This window comes from Eucyclogobius newberryi, unplaced genomic scaffold (assembly GCF_026437365.1).
Source record: "Eucyclogobius newberryi isolate DKJ021-1_F unplaced genomic scaffold, fEucNew1.0.hap1 SCAF_2, whole genome shotgun sequence".
NCBI lineage: Eukaryota > Metazoa > Chordata > Actinopteri > Gobiiformes > Gobiidae > Eucyclogobius > Eucyclogobius newberryi.
The window spans coordinates 22,889,495-22,916,861 of NW_027315834.1; the positions used below are offsets into that span (position 1 = coordinate 22,889,495).

A 27,367-nucleotide genomic window follows, 5' to 3' on the forward strand; every position below is an offset into this window, starting at 1 on the left:
TAATTGTTAATATATTAGTTTGTATCACTCTACTCAAATGTTAATGAAACCCCTAGTGACCGCACATAGTGACAGTTTCAAAGTGCCAGAGTCTGGTCTTTATGCAGTGATCCTAGCATTCAAAGGCGAGTGCTGTATCCACCACCTCTTACACATAACATACTGGACTGTTGGAGCTGTTGGTTTCACGTTGGTGTCTCTGCTCACACAAACAAGTTTAACTCTTAACACAGCATGCAGGGTACTGTTGCTTGCTCTCTACATCTCTAAATCAATTCCTTAAGCCTGTTTATTCCTACATTTCTAATTACAGTATATGATAAAATCCTCAGTCCAGTATGACTATGCAGCCCACGTAATGTTAGACTTTCGGATGGGAAAGCAATTTATGGAAACGTGTCCTCACAATAATTGACACATTTTACAAGGCTGTACAAAAATAAGTCTCCTGAAGCGGTGGACAATAAATGCTGCCCAGAGAGTTTAACAAAGAGAAATGGCTCTGAGGAATGCATGTAAGGGCTATATGTCCAGTTTTCCGGAAATGCAAGAGACGACATTTGTTTTTATTAGTTTGGGGCAAATGTGAGGAGCTCCACCACAGATAGTTTGTGTTAAAAATGAGCTGTTGCCGTGTGTTTGTGGGGTAATTGTTTGTAACTGTAAACTCTTATGGTAGCTATGGCAGCTTCATGAGTGAGAGTTTGTTGTACTAACTTAGTTGTTTTGGCTGGTTGCGAGTGGCAAACCGGGTTATAGAGAGATGCTGATTTAGTAAATGTGTGAAAGTTGCGCTCTGAAAATTGAATAATCAAACAGTGCAAGTGACTGTGCAATTAAAATATTTCATATATATAGTCATTATACTGGTACCTCTGGCCTGCTGTGCAGACAGCACATGGCTTTGTTCTCTACAGGTTAAGGTAAATTTTTATTGTCCCGGTAGGAAGATTTGTCCTCTGTATTTGAGCCATCGTTCAATGCCACTGGGGCATCTCTTCAGTCGCAATAATCACTACTGTGTATCTTTGCACTAGGTTTGGTCAGGACCATAGTAGGGTTTCATTTACCTAACGTGAATGTTTTGGGTTGATGGGGGAAACCGGAGCTCGGAGGAAACCCACCCTGACATGGGGAGAAACGTGTAAACCCAGCACAGAAGGCTAGTCTGGCCTGGAAGTCAAAGCCACAACCTTCTTGCTCTGCCCCCATGCCACTTACTATTTATCTATTTATTTAATTATTTATTTGTTTATTGATTTATTTATTATATTAACACAACTGTACTCCTTCAATATATAACATATATTCCCCATTCAATTCAGATAGATTTGTATGGCCTAATAAACCTAAAGACATGACAGTATCTTCCAAAACAAGGCAGTATTTAATCAGGGGCATCATCTTGCCTCGGGCGCCAAAATAACTAGACCCTGAATGCCACTGTATTTTTTATAGCATCAGTTACAATGAGATTTTATCAATTATACGGTTACAGTTGATTTTCTTAGTTCTAACCTTAGTTCTGAAAACCGTCTCCGGTACATCCTCCTCCTTTGTCAAATTAACTAAAAATAATATTAAAGATGCATTTTGAACATCAGTGAAAACATAGATATGATGTATATAATTTTAAAGCTACACTTGTCCTCTCTATTGCACTTCGGGACTTAGAGCAGTGACATGCAGACAATCAGCAGCACCTCAATATGTACTACGGTGATTAAAAATGCATTGTCTGGGTCTCACGGGGTGTGGAGAGGTAAAAAGTGCAATCTCTGTCTCTGTTTCTCCTCACAGTGAAAATCAGCTGCAGTGCACATGACATTAAATACTGATATTCTAATATTGGTTTCAGAGTAAACAATGATATATCATGAGCGAAATGATATGGCCTGGCCTTACCATATCCAACTACAACCAAGACTAATTTTCAGAAATACTGAAAAACAAAGGCAAGGGAATTGTAGAAAAGATTCAGTTGTAGTCATCTGGACTCTGTTTTTTCACTGAATCTTTTTCTACAATGGAACACTCCTGGACGAATGAGAGATTTATTAAGTTTATTTGTAGAGCAAAATTGAAACACAAAGGAATTCAAAGTAATTAATGCATGTATGAATTTGTTTTTCTTTTTTATATATATTAAACTTGACAAAAAGCAACTATTACTCTTAAGCAAATATGTTTTATCATCTGAATTCTAAACTGTAAATATTAATTAATACTGGTGGCTGTTTTTGTTTTTGTTTTTAAATCTAATCCGTCTAATTTTATTTTACAATGAAACAATCCATTTAGCATAATTTATATAGTAAATTATTCTGGGTTACTGAACAATCACAGTTGCTGTAACAAATGCCGCCTGAAGCACAAAACAAATAGAAGCATGTGTTTTCGGGATGAAACTGGCCTGAGGAGGGGGCGTTGCATGAATAATGAGACAGTATGTCTGATCAACCAACCATGGTTTATTATAACACTCATTTATAGTGCTAAACTGGAAGTTATTAAAAGTGTAAGAAGCATTAATGTGATTTGTAGAAAAGCAGTTACAGTACATATAGAGATAATTATTATTTATGGTTCCATCAGAGAGAAAATTAGCCGCAGTAGCAGTCAGGGCACGTAATGCAGTTATTTTACTTTTAGGTTACAGTAGTAGCAACAATGGAAGGTGAAGTGGCAGTAGATTAGAACTACTCCTCCTTTTGACTTAATTTGGTGAAATAAAAGCTGTTGTAAATCTAAACTGTAGTTCTGCAACAATCAAGTGTCAGTTTGAGAAAAATATGTTGACTATGACAGGAACTAGAGAGTTACAAATCATGATGATGTCACACTAGAGAGACTCCATCCAAATGTTTGAGGAAATGTGAACACAAAAACAAATATTTATGATTCTTGAAACATTAATTCAACAACACAATGCCATTCTCGTGTATTTGTATTTGTCAAATAACATTTTTTTGTGACATAAGAAGAGTAAAGCATGGTTGCTTGGAAACAGTTACGGAATTTCCTTGTGAGACGTTATGATTTACAACCTGGAAATAAACATTTAAATCCATGGCAAAGTTGTAATAAAATCTGTACATCTTAAATATACGTAATTATTTTAACTGTATTTTGGTCGAATGAGTAAACTATCACGGGCACTTTGAGCTGCTAGTCAAGCATCAGTCACAAGTTTAGCAGGTTTATTGAAAACGACACAATAAGTCTGGCTTACTATGAGACGGTCTCCACATACAGTAGTAGGCCTGCAGACAGGCTTCATAAGTGTAAATGTCTTTGGATGTATGCCATAAAACCATTTGAGCAAGCACAACTCAGCCATCACTATATCCAAGCATATTTTGGGCTTTTTTTCTCTGCAGCAAATCCAAATCTTTTCAAACACTACACAAAAACACATTCCCCTTGTTTCGTCAAATTAATTAAAACACCCGTGTCTTCTACCCCGCTTGTTCCACAAGTTAAAAAGCGAGACATGATTGCAAACATATTTATAAGTTCCACAAAGAAGTTTAATATTAAGTTGTTAATTAATGCAGTCCTCAGCAGACAATTTCTACAGAGTTACAAGATTAAACCACTTCATTAGCGTATGGAGACAACAGTGGAGAAAAGAAGAGACGGGCAGTGCTTGGGGAGAGGCGGACAGGGGAGCAAGTTGTTAGTGTTCGAAAGAGAGACACTTTCAATGCAGTAATTATGACGCAGAAAGAATGTAATTATTTTGCCATAATGCCAGGGGGCTCTGTGTGTCCTCTAATAGTGATGGCTGACAATCTAATAGACCCCAGATGGAAGTCATGAGCGTGGCTTAATTGGTCTTTAAACCTAAATGGCTTGTCTTAACAAATTCAGGTTCTCTTCTAAAATGTGTCGCAGCTGACTGCACCCTGTGATCCTGCCCGGTGCCGAATGACAGTTTTGATCAGAGAAAAACCAGTACTACCATATGTTTCGCACAGTCTGACAGCCAGCAGTAATAAGTCGGAGGTATTGTCAAAAATGAATTTAAGCCGCTGTCATGTTTCACACTTTTCCCTGGGAATTGGAGCCAGCTACATTTGGTAGAGACAATTACACAGAGAATATACCCCCAGGTTTGGACTTGAGTAAATTGGCAAAATTCTCAAACAATTCCAAGTCAGCTTGTGTTTAGGCTTAATGACTCGACTTGAACTAAAGTATCAAATATGGATTGAGAAACTGCAAATGACTCATGGGCCTGGAGAAGAAAGAGAGCACTTTGCTCTCAAAATGCTGGCCTTCTGGTGGTCCCAAGAGTCTCTAAAAGCACAGTAGGAAGCAGAGAGTTTAGCTACCAAGCTCCTGTGTTTTGGAATCAGCTCCGGTCCATGATGAAGAGGCCGACACAGTCTCTTTATTTAAGACCAGGCTTAAAACGTTCTATTATGGTAAGGCCTGGAACAGAAATAAAAACTTAGTTTCCCAGCTACGCTGCCCTAGGAGCAACTATGCTGGGGAAGTATGGCAGCTTGAGCACTATCCTCTGCTTCTGACTACTTTCCCTATCAACAATATTTAAAGGCGGTATGGACGATTTTTCGTCTTCATTTTGCCCCGTACACTGAGGGAACTATATTATGATAGATCCATGCGCTTAGGCACGCGGAAACGTGGGGACGAGCCTGACGCTGCTGCAGGTGAGCGATAGGTGCGTTTTATGATTTATACGTGGCAGGACAAATGATTTATCCACGCCACGAGGAAATATGATAAAAAAAATTGCTGAAAAAAATCGTCCATACCACCTTTAATATTTAATATCACTTGCAATCTGTTCATTGCTTTTTCTTCTTCTCCCACTTCCCGCCGGGAGTGGGACAGGCACATCAATGACCAGTGGATCCAGATGCTCCTCGACTCCCTGGAGAAACAGTCTCTACTCCATATGGACGGTTCTTCATCTGCCTGGAAGAACTGGTTCTCCTCCTGAGTGACTCCAGCTCCACTGTCTATCTCGCGTCCTCGTGTCCGTCTGAGGGAGTCAGATCTCTCCTTCATTGTGGAACTCCTAAAGGTTTGTACTTTTTCCCCAAAGAGGTTTGGCAGTTTTTCCTGGCCGAGAAGGAGGGTCTAAGGACACGGGATGCTGGGTCATTGCCAAGTCCCTATGAACATTGTTTAATCTGGTTTTCACTGTCGCCCTTCGAGGCAACTGCTGTTGTTATTTTGGGCGTTACAAAAATACATTGAATTGAATGGAGATGTTGTGACTATGAGTATGGCTCTGTAAACTGAAAACACTCTGGTGAAATGAAGTTTGGACTTCTGCTGAAGTTTGTTGCTGAATGCTTTGTTTCTTTATCAAAACAAGACAGAATGATCTTAATCCATCTGCTATACACTTTAATGTGAGATCAGGCTCTACATGTCTTTTTTTTTACATTTATTATAGTGACACATTAATGATGCCCTAAAATGGATAACCACTATGCACCTTGTTGTAGCTGTTTCCTGGTAACTGATGTGAATACTGCTTTACGGAGAATAAAGTCTTCTGTGGATAACTCCTGTGGCAGTGATGAGTTGAAATAAGTTGAATTGTCTGTGCGTTTCTTTTTTTTCCCTTTTATTCAATGTCAACTGACATTTGTTCTCACCCAGCACACACCATTTATTTTCCTACTAAAGCAAAAGGTCCATTATTGTCTGATTGAAATCATGAATTAATTTGTTCTTTCCCAGAGTTTTCTGATCTATTATTGAGTCCCATATGCAATGTTTTTTTTTTTCAAGAGGACTGTTCCACAACTTACTTCCTCTTGCAACCTTTGAGGCCATGAGTCAGCACAGTAAAGTGGTATTAACTTATTCCTTTTCAAACAATATTTATAACTGTAAAACCTTTTGAATTACCTTGTGTACAAATTCTGCTCATAAAATGAACTTGCTTTGCTTATCGATGCAGCTATATGAGAGAGAATTATAGCTTGAGATAGATGGATTGAAAAAATCACAGTGTCATGTAATTTATAAATAAAAAAGGTATTTTATGTGTAAAATTACAAAATGTGCACATAGACATATAAATCTGAAAAATGTATAGAGCCAGTTTAAAAACATACAGTATTTTTTGGGTATTTTGAATATATTTTTTGTAAACTAAATGCCATAAAAACTTCAACAAATCATTTTGTACAATCCGTTAAAAACCTTGGTAAGCATAAGATTGGAAAGTTTGGTGAATAGTTTCTACTTTAAAGAAATAATAGAGGATTTTTTGCCGAGTTGAGAACTCAAGCAACTGTAAGTCCCTTTTTTTTAAATGTGCACGTGCACACTCACCCTCCACCCTTCTGTTGTTTCCAAGAGGCCGCCCACCATCAAACCTCGTGCAGAAGCACGTAACAGCCCCGCTGCTGCACGTGCGTTTGTTTATTAGTGCGACGGATCACATCTCTCGCCTCCGCAGATTTCCGTCTCTTCTGAGCTCGAACACAGTCTTTTTCTGTTGTAATTTTGTACTGTACACTGAAGGAATTCGCTAAACACACACCGGCATATCAACCATGCATGCGCAGTCATGGAAACATGCTGCTATGCTGGGAACGAGCCAGAAAGAGGCTGCAGGTGTGCAGTGGGACGCAGGGAATGATTCACATGTTGGAGAATTACTCGGCTGTCCACGCCACGAGGAAATGAGACTCAAATTGAAGACATTGAAGTTACAATGTTGAAAAACAAACAAATGTCTTAAATGACATCTTATAACATCTTAAATACAGATTAAACAATGTGAAATGTGCTATGTTGAGAGAACAAGCTGACCAACAAACAAATAAAATCAAGAGTTTGTAATGGCTGTAATGGCTGTGGTGGCAGAAACTACTGGCAGAAAAAGGAGCTGCACAAATAGAAAAATAAAGAAGTGTGCACTTTCTCAGTGGCGCAGTGTGGCTGTGGCAGATGTGCTCCGGCCGCTGAACTGTTCTCAGATCAACACAGTCGGGGGTTATGTTCACCACCAGCCCCAGTACTCAGATCAGCAGTTGACCCCAACCCTGCTCACAGCCAGCTTCTAATTGTGACACGGCACATATGGTACACAATTATTCTCAGTAATCTGTTGCCATGGTGACGGCTGACCCTGATGGCCGTTGATGCTCCCTCGCATCGTCCTGCTCAGTGGTTGGAGGCAGTTTTGCACTCTTAAAGTGCTGCGGATTAGGCATGTACATTATCACTTTAATCTGTTCTCGTTCAATCAGCCCCCGCAGCGCTGAGTGAGAGTCAGTCACGCAGCTCCGCGAGGGCAAAGCGGGACGTATGTTTGAGTACTTTATACTTGCCAAATATTAACATGAAATCTACTATCACTCATACAGTATAAGTACTCTACATGAATCCCAATGTGTGCCCCTCTGTTACTCTAAAGCCCTATTTGGACGGCAATTAATTTTTACCTTCTGGTCTTCTGGTAACTTGTAATAAACCTATGCCTATGTTTCTAGACCCGTACGAATTGTCCATGTCTGTAAAAATGACTGTAAATATTCCCCTAAATTTCACCTACTGTATTTCAGCAAACTCAGGTTCTCGGGTGAATTTAGTCCTGTGTGGATGATAATATTTGTGATTTTGGCTGTTTTTAGTCCGAGAATTTAACACAGATAGGTTCAAAATGTCTATACGGCTCAGATTTGAACAAATTAATACTATTAATTCGCTACCGACCATTTTGTAATTAAGTTATTGTTTTTTTACCATCAAAAACTAAACAAAGACAAAACAACCTGACGCAAATATAACCCAGAAGTACAAGCCGTTGTCGTGGCAACAGCACGCAGAGGCCCGAGCAGCATGAAGACTCTTTGGAAAAGGTTTGGGTGCTTTTGGTTTGACGCTTAGAACAAGAGGCTGTGTCAGTGTGAATGGCTTAAAAAAAGCAGTTTCATAAGAACTCTGATCACCTGGATGTCGTTCTGAAGGACATTTCAAGCTACAGCCCAGGTACATACAGCCCATAACGCTAAAACCGAAAATAGAAGAAATGCTAATGACATTAATTAATTGTCATATTTCAGTGCGTTTAGCAGTCCGACCATTTCCAGTAAAAATATGACAATTACTGACATTTCTTATCCCCTCCAAATGCACACAAAAATAAGGCATCCCCAGGTAAAACAAATCCGGTCCAAGTAGGGCAAATAGTCCCTTTGACGAGTGACAGGGTGCGTGAGTGGCAGAAGTGCCCTCGCCTCTCAGCAAGAATGTCCCAAATTGAATCTGCAAAATGATTTTTGAATATCAATTACAATGTTTCATTTTGTTTCTGTACAACACTTTCCGATGTCCCTTTTTACTTTTAGCTGTCTATAGCAGAGGTGGGAGAGAGTCACAAATAAGAGTCACAGCTCTAAGTGCAATCCCTAAAGTCATTTTTTATGCGAGTGTTGCCTAATCTTCCTATACTATTTATGATCAGGGATACTTTTGACTTTAATTAATTTTAAACAAATTAATTGAAGAAAAATCAATCAAATCAAGCCATGTGACTCGAGTCAAGCCATGTGACTCGATTCTTCCACCTCTGACCACCGCCGTATCAAAACAAAAACATGGCTGCTTACGAGGAGAGAAGAAAGAGAAATTAATGCCGCAAGCGGCATCCAACGGCCCTCGCGGGCCGCCGGCCTTCCGACTCTGCGCTTTTGACTTGATAAAGATGGCGCCGTTATTGTGTCTTGAATAAAAAAAGAACTTGACAGACGGCGACACATTGGACATGGCCAATCCAGTGCAAATGAACACAAGTGTCAGTCAAATTTGCTGCGCCGCCGCACAGAGACCGTAGCACTTGGAATAAAAATATGGATACCTTTTGATGCCCCGCTTGTGTAGATGATTTTTCCCAAAGTAAAGCTTGATCGAGCTATTGCCCACGGAGGAGTTTGTTAAAGTGTGAAGCGTAAATGTGAACATTTCAAGGATTTGGCGTTTTTCCCATTTGTGACAGTATATTTGCAGCTCCACGGCACAGAGACCGTACCACTTAAAATCAAAATATGGATAACTTTTGATGCCCCGTTTGTGTAGATGATTTTCCCCAAATATGAGCTTGATCGGGCAATCGCCCTAGGAGGAGTTCGTTAAAGTGTGAAGCGTAAAAATGTGGTGATTTTAGAGATTTCGCTGTTTTCCCATTTCTGACATATATTTGCGGGTCCGCCACACAGAGACCGTAGCACTTAGAATCAAAATATGGGTAAGTTTTGATGCCCCGCTTGTGTAGATGATATTCTCCAAATATGAACTTGATCGGACAATCGCCCTAGGAGGAGTTCATTAAAGTGTGAAGCGTAAAAATGTGGTGATTTGAGCGATTCTACGATTTTCCCATAAGGATAACATGGGATGTTTCTGTCAACGCTACGGTTACGCCGTACAAAATATGACTTTGGCTCTCATACTTTTATGATCAGGATGGCAAATTAGAATTTTGTTCAAAATATCATGTCATTTGGAAAAACTCTATTGTTTATAGGCCACTCTGAAGGCCAAATAGTCAGAATTCTGGGAAACGTTTGCGGCTCCGTCGCACAAAGACCGTAAAAGTTATCCTTAAAATTTGGATAACTTTAGATACACCACTTGTCTAGAGGACGTACACCGATTTTGAGGTTGGTGGGCAAAACGCACTAGGAGGACTTCGTTAAAGTGTAAAACATAAAAATGTGGTAATTTGAGAGATTTTGTGGTTTTCCCATAGGGATAACATGGGAGGTTTCTGTCATCGCTACGACTACGGCGTAAAAATTTAGGCATTTTTGTGATTGGCTTTTGTGATCGGGACGGCAAAATAGAATTTTGGGTAAAGTTTAGACAATTTTGGTAAAACTAATTTTTGACCTTCAATGTTAATTTAAAGGTCACTCTGTAGGGGGCGCTATCACTGCCATTTCAATTTTGTCAGCCTAAACTGGTCCAAACTAGAAAGTTTAACAACTGATTCAAATTTGGTCCTAATCGGACTGGTTTTGATCAAATGGGAGCAATTTTTAGACCTGCAATATTCCAAAATAAGTTGTCCAACTTTGCGGCTGCGCCGCACACAGACCGTAAAAGGTATCTCAAAAAATTGAATAACTTTAGATGCCCCACTTGTCCAGAGGACGTACGCCGATTTTGAAGTCGGTGGGCAAAACGCCCTAGGAGGAGTTCGTCAAAGTTTGACGTAAACAAAATGGCTAACTCAGCTTGTTTTCATTTTCAAAGGAAGATGGCGGCCATAGGGTAAGTTTGGGGGCGTGGCCACAATGTTTTTTTTTGTTTATCCTCACGAGAGGAATGCGTGTCCCGAATTTCGTAGCTTTACGCCAAAGTTGACCTCGGGGCGTCTCCCATAGGCGCAATGTATTTTGACTTTTGTCGGTGGCGCTGTCGCGCCATTTTTTAACGAAAAAAAAAATGGCCCAGAAAAAATAAAATTTTTCACCGATTCTGAATTTTGGGCAAAGTTTGGTGAGTTTTTGAGCATGTTCAGGGGGTCAAATTAGAGATCAAAGCGCTGAAGAAGAACAAGAAAAATAATAATAATAATAATAATAATAATATTTTTAGCAAAAACAATATAGCCGTTTTTACTATAACAACAAATGATACATCGTTTGAAAGCTCTAAGCCTTCCCGATGCCGCCATGGGGTGGAATCATCATTACGAGCGCTTACGCGCTCGTCACTCCCTATTCCGTCGGGATGCCCCGCCCACTCCCCATAGACTTCCATTGATTTGAGCAGATACAAGCATGGCCCATGCCTGCGGCATGGATTCTCGCGTACAGGACGATGCCAGGAGGGTTTTTGGAGGAATGCAGCGCTTCGCGCTGCTGTTGTCAACAATTTGTGAATGGGCTACGCCCATTCACAAATTGTTGACTATTTCTGTCATAGCAGGAGTAAGTATGCATGATCCATGCCTTCGGCATGGGCTAGTTCACTGTACTTGCCAGGGGCGACGGGGCACCAAACATGCGGGCTGCGCCCGCATGTTTGGTCAGACAGTTGCAACGCTGCCTTCGGCAGCGTTGCGGGAGCAATAGGCCCTCCGCCCTGCTGGGGCTCGGGCCTAAATATCACAGGGGACTGAAATATATTTCAGATTTGTTCAGAATCTGAGGTGAGAGATTCTGATTTTACAAATAATATTTTGTTCTAATAATAGGTGACCAATAAGTTCCTCCGCTTCACATGTGTCACTGAAATAAACAAATCTGACAGCACTGTTCTTTTTGAGTTGGCTCGAGGCACAAACGTATAAGTATTTGAGAAGTGTGTATTCTGGATCCCATCCAAATAGTCTCTGATATACCTGATTTAATCTGTCACATTTATGTCCTTTTAGCTCTACACTAAACTTGTTCTTAATTGCATTATTGAGAAATATGATAATTAATCAAGAACTATCAGTGTGTGAAAAATAAACATGTAATGAATAAAATTTGGACAAATAATGTAAGCGTTGACACATTTCCTGAAAATGTCTGCATAAAAATGAGCCAAGATTAAAATCTGCCAGATTGAGAATGACTCTCGGACGAGTGTCGAAGCGTTTTGTTTTTTCAGACGACAAGAACTGAATCTTTTTCTACAATTATCATCCAATACTTAACAATATTGAAACGCATTGTTAATTATCAATGTGGCAATCAATTATGTCAAGGTAGAAAACTTTTTGGTGGATAATGACATCCAAATAACAATGCTCCAATCTGAGAACAAATAAACTAGACACATTATTTTCATAGAGAAAAATGCAGTCTAGTGAGTTTTTTTTTAGCTGCTTGAGATAGGGTAAATGATCCTGTAACACAGGAACCACTGCTGTGTGTCAAACTATAGCAAATATGACTTATTTTTCTAGAGGGTACAGAAGTTAATTTGTATTTACAATGTGTTTTAGCGTACAATTAGGATACAACTAATGATCTTCAACACATTTTCAGTGAATAAAGTACATGTCAGCATGCCTTGTCAATATTAAAACCACAACTGCAACTGAAATGTAAAATATATTGCCACAATATACTTTGGATGACAGACAGCAGTTAACCCCTGGTGTCAACAGTGTCAACCAATCAAAACATAGGTCACATTTGAGGAGGTCCCACCTTCTTTCTAATCCTATAGCCACAGCCTCCGTACTTAAAAAGCTGTCATCAAACTGTCATGTCTTCCATCCTGGCGTCTCCTCCCCTTGACCACAGTGGCCCCGCAGTGCTAAGGAGGCTCTCTCTTCATCTTCAACACATTTACAATAAATCAATATGAGCTGAAGGGCTGCAGAAATAGTGCGAGGCGGATTGATTTTTGAGCATGTTATGGTAGCCACGGAAGACATTCAATTTCCCAAGTGAGAGAGACTTGTGGAGACAGTCAGGCTTTGAGATGCATGCAGGATTAAACAGAAAAGAAGCATCATATAGACAAAAGCAAACAGAGGAGCTGTCTGCGATGATTATAGCTCCAAATGTAATCCCATCACGATTAAAAGACTCGCCTCTGGTATTGTTTCATTCTTTTCTTACATCTTTTCCAAATTAGTCATTATCTCTCGCATATGTCATCTGGGAGTCATGGCATATTGTAGAAACACAATAGGTGGAGAAAGCATACATGAAAAACAAATCACATCAGTGGAGAATAGTAAGTTACATGTTACGTGATTAACAACCACCATTTCACAGAACTACAGTGACTAACATTTTAATATTAGCTTGACATTAACCTTGAAAAGAGCTCAATAAAGGTACAGGTTTTTCTGCTTAATTTATTGGAACTTAGCAACTTTGTGAAATCATGTTGTCAGCACCATGACATGTTGGTAAAAATGAATAGCGAGGGAACAAGTGTACTACAACCTCATTATCACATCATTTACTATGTCTTTTTCCATTTGGTTTCGATACACAGTAAAGGAGGAGGTGAAACGCCTGAAGAAAACTGAAAACAATCAAACCAGATGTGTTTCACCCTTTGGTTCAGACTGATGTTCCACACAACAAACAAGGACAGTATACAGTCATTTAAGATACTTCTCTTATGTCACAGGGCAACCATGACAGCCTGACATCAAGGTGGACCAAATACACACTGTATTCTTATTGTATTGTAAGTAAAAATGTATTATATTTATTCACAGTTTATACAGTATTCAAGTAAAAGAAAGTAACATATTCATCTTGTTGATGACAGATTTTACTTTAGAGTTCTGGAAACATTAATTCAAGTACATTTCTGTTTCTTGTGCTGGTTGCTCTATTCCACCACCACAGATACCTTAGCCCCTTTGGGACAATAATCTATATTGATAATATCGTATGATTAGCATACAACTTCCTGTGAAAGGATGGATTCCACCTGCCATATAATACAATTATTCAATGTTTGGTTTGAATATAAAGTAGTAATTTTAAGCTTCAGCTCAAATTAATACTAGTAATAATCACAAGATTATTTGATGCACCAATTGACAAAACCTATTGATTGATATATAAATAGATGAATTTCTATGTGTGTTATTAGCAAAGATTATATGTTCAACTTTCAGTGTACTTTGTGCTCCCAGTAGCACGGTGCAGTGTATGGTAATGTGATACACAGGCAGAAGGATGCACTCCCCAAGTCTGGCTAGAGAGATGGTGGTGTTTGTTGCTCTGAGGAGTTTGTCCTGTTCTCAGAGCTGCCAGCACATACGACATCAGCAGAAATGACCAGAGTGCAGTACATTTTCATATCCAATCTCATTCAGGCACAGCTGAGAACGGTAGAATTTCACCTTTGGAAACAACCCAATTTAGTAAATATGGAGTCATCTTCAGGTGAAGATTGGAAATACAAGTTAGAGCTGAATGCAGAGTCAATGATTGAATCAGAAAGAGTCTAAAGGAAAAAAAGGGGAAAAAGGAGGATGAAAATTGTCAGATATTTTCACCAAGCATACAAATAATGCTGATAATCTTTTTTATATTAAATGTGGATAAGTCTCTTAAACTGTTAGATTAAGAGGACAATTCCTCATGATAACGCTGTTTTATTTCATTTTTTTACTTTCACTTATTTACACATTAATAATATATTTTTTTGCCACATATTGCGAAGAAGTGACAAGAAATTGTGTAAAAGTACAATATATATTAATTTCTGTATTTTAGTATTAATTTACAATTAGTAAAATATTTCAGTGTCAGAATGTGAAACACTTACTGGATCATCACTTAAAAAGCCTGTTCAAAGAGCCCTTACTCGTATGAGGACACTTAGGAAGTGGCCAGTCATTTTCTTGTTGATGATGTAGCCAATAAGTCATGCACAGTCCAAGCCACTGACCCATCGCTCTCATTTCCCTCCTTACTCTATGAAGTAGATGCATCTTTGAGAGGACAGAAGGATAACTCACCCTTGATTCTTATAGTCTATTCATGCAGCCATTAACCTTGAGACACCTGATTGTGGCTGCCCCATAATGGCGCTATTATATTTTCCCCGTTAGCTTAAGCGACTCATTAGCAAGTAAATATAAAACCAGTTTGTGAGGGAAATGATTCCATTTGGCTTTGATGTGAATCTCTATTACCGGACTACGTATGAAAGACTGAGGTAATCCATAACTCCTTCTGACTTCTACATGGAAGCAGTAGAGGTGCATTTTCAAGTATATTTACTTCACACTTTTTATTGGACCACTAATTTTACTTCAACATTATTCTGAAGCAACAATACTGACTGATTAAATATAAGAATGTATCTTATTATTCAATCAAACTGCATAATTACAATTACTATTACAATTTGTATGACTATTATTATTATTTATTGTTGAGTCAGCTTCCTTTTATCAAAAAGACCACAAAGGGAGCTGTGCTTGTGTATTTTCTTCCATTGTTTTTGTCTTACTAATAATGTATTCTTCTATTCCATTATAATCTACAGTGGGAGTACTTTCTGTTATATCAGGTCTTTACTTAATCATATTTGCCAGGTTCTGTGTGCTCTTTGATTGAAATGCCAGCGGTGAATAATACCAATATGGTTTTAGAATCCTATTCATCAGTAGAATGAGCTTGGGCTATTGATAGGTCCATCTAAAAGAAAATAAAGTCTCTAACATATCAGTCAGTCAGAGTTGCCTCTATCGTCACATTCCTGTTTCACCACTACCAGGTGATTCCCAATGCATATTTAATGAAGATTTAGCAAGGGACCCAATGATAAATAATCCAAAGGCACTATTACAGTCTACTGGGCAGAAAAATGGCTCCTTATATGCATAGGCTTATCTCCCCTTAGAGGGTTGTTTGCTACTTTTATGACTATTCAATTGTCTCTGAACGGATAATGGAAACTGAGCACAAGATAAAGTTGTGCTAGAGTAGCAGCACTATGTCAAATAATAACATTTACCCAATGCAACGTTTTTATATGGATTAGGCTCATGTTTATTTGTTTTCATACAAATCTGTGTTTGGATGCATAGAAAAAGGAGAAGAAATATCATGTAGCATAGCAAGCCATGATGATTAGCAACAGTGCTATTTAAAAGAGATTACAAATGGAACAGAGTATAGCAGTCATGTATGGTAAAGAAGGTTTATAGATTCAGAAGACAAATGTATAAATTGTGTATTTATTTTTGGCTTATTATGTGTATACTCTTGGCTCAGAAAAAAAGCACTGTCTTGTGGCCCAGTATTTAATTTTAGATGATCAGGTAAGATATGAAACAAACGAGGCTTAGCAATAAAATCTTCAAATTATTTATTTTTTTCTCATATTGGTTGATTATGTTTTTTGTGTGTTTTTTTGTGTGTTTTTTTTAACTTTATTGATCTTATAAAAACAAATGCAAGTTGCAGTACAAACTCTGCTCCAAACCATGTGCTTTTACTCAGACCCAACCTGATCATTGATGATGACCTCAGTGATCATGATCTCAGTCTCGATTAAAACTTGATTAATTTCACAGCCCTAGAAACATGTGAGCAGTTGTCAAACACAAGGATTTGAGCTGCGACCGAGGGTGTTATTCTAGACAAGAGGAGCTAATGATTCTGTGAAATACTGAGTGCAAATCAGTGTTACATATGCCAGGTTACTGTATGTGTTCACTAAATTTGACCACCAGTTGGGACCTGACATATGTGCAGTACAGTTCAGTATGAGTGCAGTTTATATTATTATTCGAAAGGTACTATCTCAGGGTTAAGGACTGTAACCAATTGTCTTTCTGACAATTGTGTCAAGGGGAAATGTAAATCTAATCCTGCATGGTCTGGCTGTAAACACCTTCCAGCGTATCTCACACTTTTCTCTCTCCCTCAGAAAAGTGCTAGCCTGGAGCGCTTTCCCCACTCAGTCAGGATTATTTTTTTACATATGTGTACAAAAGATTTGCCATTGTATAGACGCAATATGTGAGAGGTGCACCAAATCAACACAATACCCAAGAATCACAGTTCAATTAGTTTGCCTTAATTTGCCAGTGTAGGTGCAGTCAGATGTGATAATGTGTTGCTCAGCCTTGTTGCTATTTTAAGAGCCAACTGTGTGAAGAGAGACTGTCTCCAGTAAAAGCATGTGCTACATCTGCTAATTGTGCTTTGTGTATGATCTGTCTGCGTGTCATCTACAGAAAAGTTGTACTGCATCTTATATATTCGCGGGTTTTCACTGAATTAGAACATGCTGTGACTTATTGGCACTACGTTGAAATACTTCATATATATTCTGCAAGTTAGTCTAGTCTTCATCATGTCCTTCTATGTGCAGGAAAACATAAATCGTTTTCCCAAACCTTTTATGCTGCCACTTTTTCTTAAAAATCTTAGTTATGAATGGTATATTTAAAAACATTTAGCATTTGACATTTTCTTCAACAGAAACGAGTTGAGTTTTGAACAATTACATTTCAATATGAATAAATGTATTAAGCCAAAATATTAATAGCACATTTATTTCCCCGTGTGTCACCTTTAGATATTTGATATTGAAATGTCCTGTCATTCCATATCTGTCTTTTGAAAACAGGGAAAAATAGACATGGGTCAGATAACAACGCGAGGTCATACTGAACAAGCTCATGCATATGGGACAGCTGCCTTCAGTTATAACCTTCACTGAGAAAAAGCTCGAACCTTGCCTGGTTCCTCTGCATACGTTCCACAAAATGGCACCATCTGCCAGCCACACAACCCTAAACAAAACAAACTCCCTGTTAAAGCACTAAATCACTTTCTATGTAAAGCACTCTTCACTCACGTAACAACTTGACGGTAATGGCTCGTTACCTCTTTGATCCACCGACACACAGGCAGCACATGTACTGTAGGCCTTTCTAACAATAGGACTGCACCGCCAGCTACTCGGGTTTTTGATCCCACAATCAAGCAATACAAAGTGAATGGGTTGCATATCTCTGAGTCACATGAATTAAAAGCATTTTATGGTCCAAAAAGAAAATGATATAGTGGGTAGTACAAAACAAAAGCAAGCATACACACTACCACAAAAGCTTTGAAAGGAGATGTGGAAGTATAACCGAATGGTCCAGTTTGAGAAAATGTGGAGTATCTTAATGAGTATTTAGCGAACAAAACTTCACTGAATGCAGCAATGTGAATCACTAATTTGGATTACATGTAGAAATCTTTTCCTCCTTTGCGTTCCTCTCATTCCTCTCGTTCCTCTAATAAGCGGAATGTTGAGTGTTGTAACATTTGTCTGTGCATCGCTTCCTTCTTGTTTAGTCAAACAGGCCTAATGACAGACATCACGAATCAATTCTCACGCTTTAGAAGCATTCTCCAGCCGTGCTGCAATCTGACTGGCGCATCTTCATTCATTTCCTCATTAAGCTATTTTTTAATGAAATGAGTCAGATTGTAATAAAACATGCATCCTTTTTGAGAACATATCTCTGTTGTCCCCATTGTCTGTCCGTCTACCGGTGCCTGCCTTCCTCCACATCTGCTCTGCTCCTCTCTGCACTGAGCCCAGACGTGTTTGGGGGAGGTGCTGAGGGAGGGAGAGCGGATGAGAAGGAAAGACGTGGAGTTCCAGTTCATTTTAAATGAGTTAGAAACTATTTCTTAAAGCTCGCTAACCCACTCTGCACTGCTGCATGCTCCTCGAATGAGGGGCTTAACACTAGGACTACTAGAACTCTAGAATTACTAGAATTCCCGCTGATGTCATTTCCTATATTTTGGTGCTTTTAAAAAAAGTAATTGCAGCAAATTGAACAACCCAGGCCATCTGAATCTATTAACAAATCTATTATTTCATCATGATGAAACCCAGTCATTTTGTTTGATAAACAGAGCATATTACAGGTTTATATTATAGATGCATGTGGCATGTGAAACTGCCTCCACGCCTTCTGATTAATTCAGTTTGTCTCTAAATCAGCTAAAAAACGGTTCTGAATACCTAATCTTTCTGTGCTCATTTCTGCTGTTCTGCCCACAGTTTGAGAACCCCTTCTCTTCACCCACTGTCACTTGAACTGTTTGAGAACTGCTCAAAGTGTAGATAAACCATTTTAGTGCCATAATACTCTAATAATAGGCTATAACACACACAGATGTGCAAAGCCGCCTAAGCAAAAACAAGCAAACAGCACCAGATTTGGTTAATTAGTATTGTGCCTGTTTATTCAGCAGACTGTAGACTTATTTCTCTCCATACAACAGTGGCCACACCGTGTAAGTGTAATGGGGCAATAGAAAGGACTGGACATGACTATCACTATGACCCCAAACAAACCTGAGTTTTCTTAATTAAAGCACAGGAAAAACGCAGGAATATTCACGCAAAACAAAAGCTAGCCAATTAGCACTTAAAACACACTTCACAGGAGCACACGTGCAGTACAGTTACAGCCCGAGTTAACCATGACATATAAACAGGCGGAACACTCTTCGTCCTCGCTCCTGTTGTGCTGTCATATGTCCTTACTCTATGTTCCAGTTCTTTGAGCCCTCGTAACGCTTTCCAATCCACATGTACAGCTGCACTACAATAATCAACGCACCTAATTTACATGTGGAAAAATAAAAACAAGCCGATCTCTGCTCTGATCTCCAACTGTAAAACCGTGGTCAGATGGTTTTGGTTCATGTAGGAAAAGTAAAAACATGCCATGAGTGGGGCTGCGTAAGAATGCATTCACAGACAGTGGGAGGTTTTCGATCGGACAAAGCTCTTTATAAAAGTTAGTTTAATGGTCCGCATCTCTATGGGTTGGTAGTAAGGATGGCAAGGGCTTTTTCAGAGGTGGCAGAATTGGCCACCCTGGCTCCGCTACTGCTTCCGTGCTTAACTCCAAGGTTTAGCATCACCCAGCGGCGTCCTGTCTGGACCCGGACCAGTGTCTGCCTATCAGGGGCCTGGGAGTTATGGTAAGATAGATGATGCGCTGCATTTCTTTAGTCAGCTAACATACATTCTACATATAGAGTTGCAATGATTAATTGTAATAATCGTGACTAGTCAACTATTAAAATGATCATTATCGTATTTCCATAATAATTAAAGGCGCAATGGACAATTTTTCGTCGATTTGAGAACGCAGGTGGAAGTGCGCATGCGCACTCCCCGTGTGGACTGATACAACACACACGTGCGTTTGTTTATTAGCGCGACGGATCACATCGCATCTCTCGTCTCCCGTAGATTTCCGTCTTCTCATGATTCAGCTCGAACTGTCTTTCTCCGTCTTCATTTTGTCCCGTACACTGAGGGAACTATATTATGATAGATCAATGCGCTTAGACACGCGGAAACGTGCTGCTCTCGGGGGACGAGTCGGAGGAGGCTGCAGGTGAGCGGTAGGTGCGTTTTATGATTAATACGTGGCAGGACTAATCAGCAGTCCACGCCACGAGGAAATAAGACTCAGATTTGGGCCAAAAAAATCGTCCATTCAACCTTCAGTCACCCGTGACCCGGAACCAAGCGGTAGAAAATGAAAAATTTCATTATCTGGACTCATGACAAAAACAATACAATTCCATACATGAATATGTGAAAAGTAAACCTCCATCCATCCATCCATTTTCTGCCACTTTATCCGGGGCCGGGTCGCGGGGACAGCAGTCTGAGCAGGGACTCCCAGACTTCCTTCTCCCCAGACACTTCCTCTAACTCCTCCGGGGGGATCCCGAGGCGTTCCCAGGCCAGCCGAGAGACATAGTCTCTCCAGCGTGTCCTGGGTCTTCCCCGGGGCCTCTTCCCGGTGGGACATGCCTGAAACACCTCCCGAGGGAGGCGCCCAGGAGGCATCCGGAACAGATGCCCGAGCCACCTCAGCTGGCTCCTCTCGACGTGGAGGAGCAGCGGCTCTACTCCGAGCTCCCCCCGTGTGGCCGAGCTCCTCACCTTATCTCTAAGGGAGCGCCCAGCCACACGGCGGAGGAAACTCATTTCGACCGCTTGTATCCGCGATCTTGTTCTTTCGGTCACTACCCAAAGCTCATGACCATAGGTGAGGGTAGGAACGTAGACCGACCGGTAAATAGAGAGCTTTGCCTTTCGGCTCAGCTCCCTCTTCACCACAACAGTCCGATGCAGCGACTGCATCACTGCAGCCGCTGCACCGATCCGCCTGTCGATCTCACGCTCCATCCTTCCCTCACTCGTGAACAAGACCCCGAGATACTTGAACTCTTCCACTTGGGGCAAGGAAACCCCACCCACCTGGAGAGGGCAAGCCACCTTTTTCCGGTCGAGAACCATGGCCTCGGATTTGGAGGTGCTGATTCTCATCCCAGCCGCTTCACACTCGGCTGCAAACCGTCCCAGTGCATGTTGCAGGTCCGGGTTTGATGGAGCCATCAGGACAACATCGTCTGCAAACAGCAGAGATGAGATCCTGTGGTCCCAAACCGGACACCCTCCGACCCCCGACTGCGCCTAGAAATTCTGTCCATAAAAATTATGAACAGAACCGGTGACAAAGGGCAGCCCTGGCGGAGTCCAACATGCACTGGGAACAGGTCTGACTTACTGCCGGCAATGCGAACACAGCTCCTGCTCCGGTCATACAGGGACCGGACAGCCCTGAGCAAAGGGCCCCGGACCCCGTACTCCCGGAGCACCCCCCAAAGGACACCCCGAGGGACACGGTCGAAAGCCTTCTCCAGATCCACAAAGCACATGTGGACTGGTTGGGCAAACTCCCATGAACCCTCGAGCACCCGATGGAGGGTATAGAGCTGGTCCAGTGTTCCACGACCGGGACGAAAACCACTCTGCTCCTCCTGAATCCCAGGTTCGACTATCGGTCGGATTCTCCTCTCCAGTACCTTGGAATAGACCTTACCTGGGAGGCTGAGGAGTGTGATCCCTCTGTAGTTGGAACACACCCTCCGGTCCCCCTTCTTGAACAGAGGGACCTGCCAGTCCAGAGGCACGGTCCCCGAACGCCACGCGATGTTGCAGAGACGTGTCAACCAAGACAGTCCAACAACATCCAGATACTTTAGGTACTCAGGGCGGATCTCATCCACCCCCGGAGCCCTGCCACCGAGGAGTTTGCGAACAACCTCAGTGACTTCAGCTTGGGTGATGGATGAGCCAGCCTCCGAGTCCCCGGTCTCTACTTCCTCTTCGGAAGACGTGACTGAGGGATTAAGGAGATCCTCAAAGTATTCCTTCCACCGTCCGACGACATCCCCAGTAGAGGTCAGCAGGCCTCCACCCGCACCGTAAACGGTGTTGGTGAGACACTGCTTCCCCCTCCTGAGGCGCCGGACGGTTTGCCAGAATTTCTTTGGTGCCGACCGATAGTCCTCCTCCATGGCCTCCCCGAACTCCTCCCAGGCCCGGGTTTTTGCCTCTGCGACAGCACGAGCCGCGGCTCGCTTGGCCTGCCGATACCCGTCGATGACCTCCGGAGACCTACAAGCCAGAGTGGCCTGATAGGCCTCCTTCTTCAGTCTGACGGCATCCCTTACTTCCGGTGTCCACCACCGGGTTCGGGGGTTGCCGCCACGACAGGCACCGGAGACCTTGCGACCACAGCTCCGAGCAGCCGCATCAACAATGGAGGCGGAGAACATGGTCCACTCGGACTCAATGTCCCCAACCTCCCCCGGGACATGGGAGAAGCTCTCCCGGAGGTGCGAGTTGAATACCCTACTGACAGAGGGCTCCACTAGACGTTCCCAACAGACCCTCACAATGCGCTTGGGTCTGCCAAGTCTGTCCGGCTTCCTCCTCCGCCAGCGGATCCAACTCACCACCAGGTGGTGATCGGTTGACAACTCTGCCCCTCTCTTCACCCGAGTGTCCAAGACACGCGGCCGGAGGTCTGATGACACGACAACAAAGTCGAGACCCCTGCCGTCGACTGCCGCCCAGATCTCTCTGCACCGGCCCCTTATGGATCCTCCTGCGGGTGGTGGGCCCACGGGAGGGCGGCCCCACGTCGCTCTTTCGGGCCGTGCCCGGCCGGGCCCCGTTGGGTAAGACCCGGCCACCAGGCGCTTGCCATGGAGCACCCATCCCAGGCCTGGCTCCAAGATGGGGCCCCGGTGACGCCGATCCGGGCGACGTAAACTGCCTTGTTCGTGTTGTCATCATAGGGGGCTTCTGAACCGATCTTTGTCTGACCCGTCACCTAGGACCTGTTTGCCTTGGGAGACCCTACCAGGGGCATGAAGCCCCCGACAACATAGCTCCCGGGATCATTCGGGCACTCAAACCCCTCCACCACGTTAAGGTGTCGGTTCAAGGAGAGGAAAAGTAAACCTTTTTTTGTAAAAAATAAAATCAGTGTACGATAGAAACAATGGTTTGACTAGTTGACAGTGTTATGAATCTACACCCAAAGTTTCACACAGTTGTAGAAAATCTCTTTCATTGCTGTACAAGAAAACACACACACACTTTAGAACAGTCAACATCAGTAAGAACACAAATAAGAGTATAGAATGCTCAAAGCAGACTTCTTACATGCATCTGATGTTGAAAAGAGTTGAGTTTGAGGAGCTTTTGAAGAGCCTGGCACAGTGTTTCCCTGACTGCCACCTGGCGCGGGGCAGAGAGTGGAGCTGCGGTTGTTAGTGTTGCCACATAGCTGGACCCCCCACAGGGAAATCACAGGCCCACTGAACCAGGCAGAGCTCTCTCCTCTGGCTCTGCTCTGCTCCGGTCCACTCTCTCCCTCCTTCTCCACTTCCAGCCAGCTCAGCAGGTTCATTAGTCTGACAAGGTTAGCCACAAAAACCTAGCCGGCCCACATAGTATCCCACATGTAAGCATTACACAGTTCTGCCCATAGTCAACCTGTGATACAACCGACTGTAACATTCAGCAAAAGCCTGCTGTCCAATACATGGAAACTTGTCATTTGGTGGAATAACTGTGTTTGGCTCCACTTGAATAAACTGTAATAAAATAGCATATGCACTGTTTGCATATGCTATTTCATTACTAGTTGCAGAAAGTTGTCCAAACTAAAATATGTCATATTACTGCTAACTCAACTAAAATAGAGTTGTTGTTGTTGTTGTTGTTGTTGTTGTTGTTGTGTCTGATAGTTTTTTAGTATTGCACATTGTCAACTATTACTATTTACTAAAACATATTAAAAAAATACATATTTTTAAATTGGGATGTCTGCGATTATTGCATAATTATAAAAAGGTAGGAGCTTGTATTAGTGAATGGTTGTCTGTATGCCTCCGTCTCAGGGCTGACCCCTGTCCAGGGTGTACCCCGCCATCGGCCCAAAGTCACCCAAAGTCGGCCCAAGGATAGGCATCTGCGACTCCTTACGGTAGAAGTAGAACATGAATGAATAAAGTGCTTTATTCCTTATATACTTTGTAACCTGTGGTGGAAAGTACTGTACTTAAGTAAAGTACTGATAGCCAAGTCCATCACCAGACATGCTGAGCAGCCTCGGTGTGATAAGTTTAAGTTAATGCTATCAGAGCTTCGATATGGAATGCCTTTAGCTACAAAGGTGTACAAAAGTTAATTTGTGCCAAATAACGTCAATTTAATGAATAACCACTGATGGTGTGTGCAGCAGACTTTTATCATCCTTATTTATTGAATGTAAATATTGATAGACTAATTGTTTGTGCCATGTGATAGTGAACCAAAGACAAAGTTCAAAACAAAAGCAGACAATAAAGTAAAAATATTTTTTTACAGTTTATACCATTTACTTTTACATTTCAGAGTAGACATATGTACTTTCTACTCCACTATATTTTTAACAGGACTGGAATTGGTCAATGTGAGGTCATTGAACTATGACCTTACATTGTGAGAGAATCTTGCTGCCTAATTGAGGCCCACTTGGGTAAAACATTTGAGAACTAGTGTTTCTAAAACTATTAGGCTGAGCAATATGATCATTTCACCCAGTATGCCCCTCTCATTTTGAAGTAGATGAAATATTAATATTTTGAAATGGGATGCTATATGAGCAAGGGCACCATTGGATCTTGTCACAAAAAAGAAAGTTTGAGCTTGTCTTCAGCACTACAAGGAGTAAAATGGCTTCCATGTTTAATAATTCACAGCACCTGTCTGGTCAAATCTGAAGCAGGACAAACAAGGAGCCCAAGAATGTCTCTGAAAACTACAATTGAAGGCATGAGGAGATGGATTATTAGTATAGGATCTTATAGAGAATTACATTCGCATTGACGGTGTGATTGAATTTTCTGGATAATGCTGGTCTAAACATAAGAAGTTTGTGTAAAAACAAGTTAATTAACCTCTTGGCTGCGGTCAGCTCTGCGTAGCTCAAGTGTGAAGTTCTGCCCAAATACATTCAATTTGCTCTATAAATAAGTCATCCATGTGGCTCTCTCCACAGCTGCAGCGCCTCTCAGCAGAGGGAGGAGCCGTGTGACGCTTCAGCCACTGATCCATACACTGTGTTCAGAAGCTGTGCAGCCCAAACACAACGATCCTTTCATTTAAACTCCAATCCACATATTTTCACTTTCAATTCAATTCAATTTATTTTTGTAACGCCCAAAATCACAACGGTTGCCTCTGAGGGCCACAGTAAAAAACGAATTAAACACTTCATTCATGTTGATTTGACACTGGGAATTTGTCGCATATTTATTCATATTCAGTTGGATATTTTTATTCAAACATTTCCAAGCTGATAATTGAAAACAATATTTAAGGACGGTTGGAAGTTGGTTAACGCAAACATGATACTTCAAATTAAATAAACTATTCAGTTGTTGATGTGTGCGTGTGTTGGGTTACACATTACTGTTTCACTTCCAGACATTTATTTTCAACTATGTCATCGTGTTTCCAAATATTTTTTCATGTTTTTGACTTTCAAAGATAATTGGATTATATTTATTTGACTAGACTTATTTGCTAAGGAATGAGAAACAAATTCAATATGCAGAAGCAGAGTGGGCCTTAATTTTACAATTTTTACAATATGAAAACACTTGAGTTTGAAATGAATATGTCAATCCAAAGAAAGATAAAAGTTTGCTGTCAATAGCTGAATGTTTTTTTAACATGAAAAAAAGATTGCTAATTGAGGGTGCTTGAAAAATAAATGTATAATTTATGTTTGTGCATTTTCATCACACCAACAAAAATACATGTTGGTGTGAAAAAACAAACAAATATTTATTTCACAAACACATCATTTTTAACACCTGTCACTATTTGCACTGTCCGACCAAACTGTAAATTGTGTGTATATATCCAGCCAAAGTGTCTATTTGTCTATTTCTATTTCATTTAGTAAATCCTTATTTTTATGCATGCCTTACTTTAAATATTTGTTATTATTATGGTTGTCTTTTTGTGCTTTTTGTTGTAAATATTACTTCAGATAGGACATACGTAACATGAAATGGAGGTGGAAAGACATTCAGCAAATAGTTGTAGTTAATAATAAATCTCAAAATGCCAAGGCCTACATAAAGCCTGAAATCGAACCCAACCAGTGCCATAAAACTGTTTCCACAAAATAAGAAATTCTATATGAGACCAGGACCAGCGTTCCCCTCTGTATGTGCGTATTTTTCCTGAAAATCTGATGTTTTTACATGCTTGTTCTTATACTTCTGCATAAAGACACAATGCAGTATATGTGTGCGTGCAGTGAGTGAGGTAGAGGGAAACAGATGTTAGGAGCAGAAAGACATACAGCAGCATTAGTCATCTCCGAACATTTCACAAGCCTTCGCCTCATCTCACATTCCCAAACCAGGCATGATGGGCTTTATGAAAGATATAATGGCTCTCTATCCCTTGGCTTATCACTTACACACTAAAATGCAATTAGTTTGCCCAAGCTTTTCAGGTCTCAAAATAATGTTATTTTCTTGATAGAGTTTGCTTTTCACTCAGTAGATGCAGCTTATTGCAGTGATGTTTAAACGCTTGTTTGTTCATTTTGATTACATGAGGACAAATAGGACTCATATCCTCTCATTTATCAGCAGCTGCACCTCACCGGGGGACAACGGTTACATGAAAATCATTCAGCTGTAATATATGGCGAATTAACTGCAGCTCAAACTAATCAATAACAAATCTATTTTGCTGTATGTGGGCAAGATTTCTAATGGACAAGAGGCGAGATTTGTGTGATCGACTTAAGAAAAGATAATTAAAACAGACAAAGGATGGGCTCATATGTTGGGATATAAGGACATATCCCGATGTACAAGACAAAGATTATAATTACATGGACAGCACACAACAAATCTGTACAAATACCCATTTGCCTATAAGCCTACTTCAGTTTTGTGATGCATATGAAGCCAAAGTCCAATAAAAGTTTATTTGCGTCATGCCAATCCTATCTAAATCCAAGGTTTTATTCACGTAGACAGACTCCACTTCACAGTCTCTTTCACACATAAATCTGGGCAGACCATATAAAATCACAGCGTGCGTGAGAGTGCGTGTTTCGCCCAGACCACACCAGAGTGGCCTCAGAAATCCGATTCTTTCCCTGTTAGGAGCCCTCTCATTTTGTCTCCTTTCCGGACTGAATGTCAATAGCCCTCCACTGACCTTGTGAAAACACACAGACTATTCCCCAAAGTGAGATCGCCTGACTGAGACACAACTCACGTCTGCTTCTTCCCTCAGTGGATTGGGAAAAGCCTTTCAAAGAGCTCGAAAGTGTTAATAGCCGCAAGATGATGATCGACATGCTGATGGCATATTTCACTGGTGAACCTGCTCTACCACCAAAACCCAGACCATTTTTGCACCTGCCTCGCGGTGTCCCTGCTGTGTTCACGTGTGGCTACTTATTCTGGGGCGTAATAATAACGCATCGTGTCGTGCTAAACTGAAACACGTTTTTAAAATC

General features: G+C 41.1%; 1 protein-coding gene across 2 annotated transcripts in view; it reads right to left on the bottom strand.

Moving 5' to 3' along the window:
• The window catches only part of fibcd1b (fibrinogen C domain containing 1b), a 143,195-nt gene that overhangs the window by 115,097 nt on the left and 731 nt on the right, over window positions 1-27,367 (bottom strand). The window lies entirely within an intron of this gene.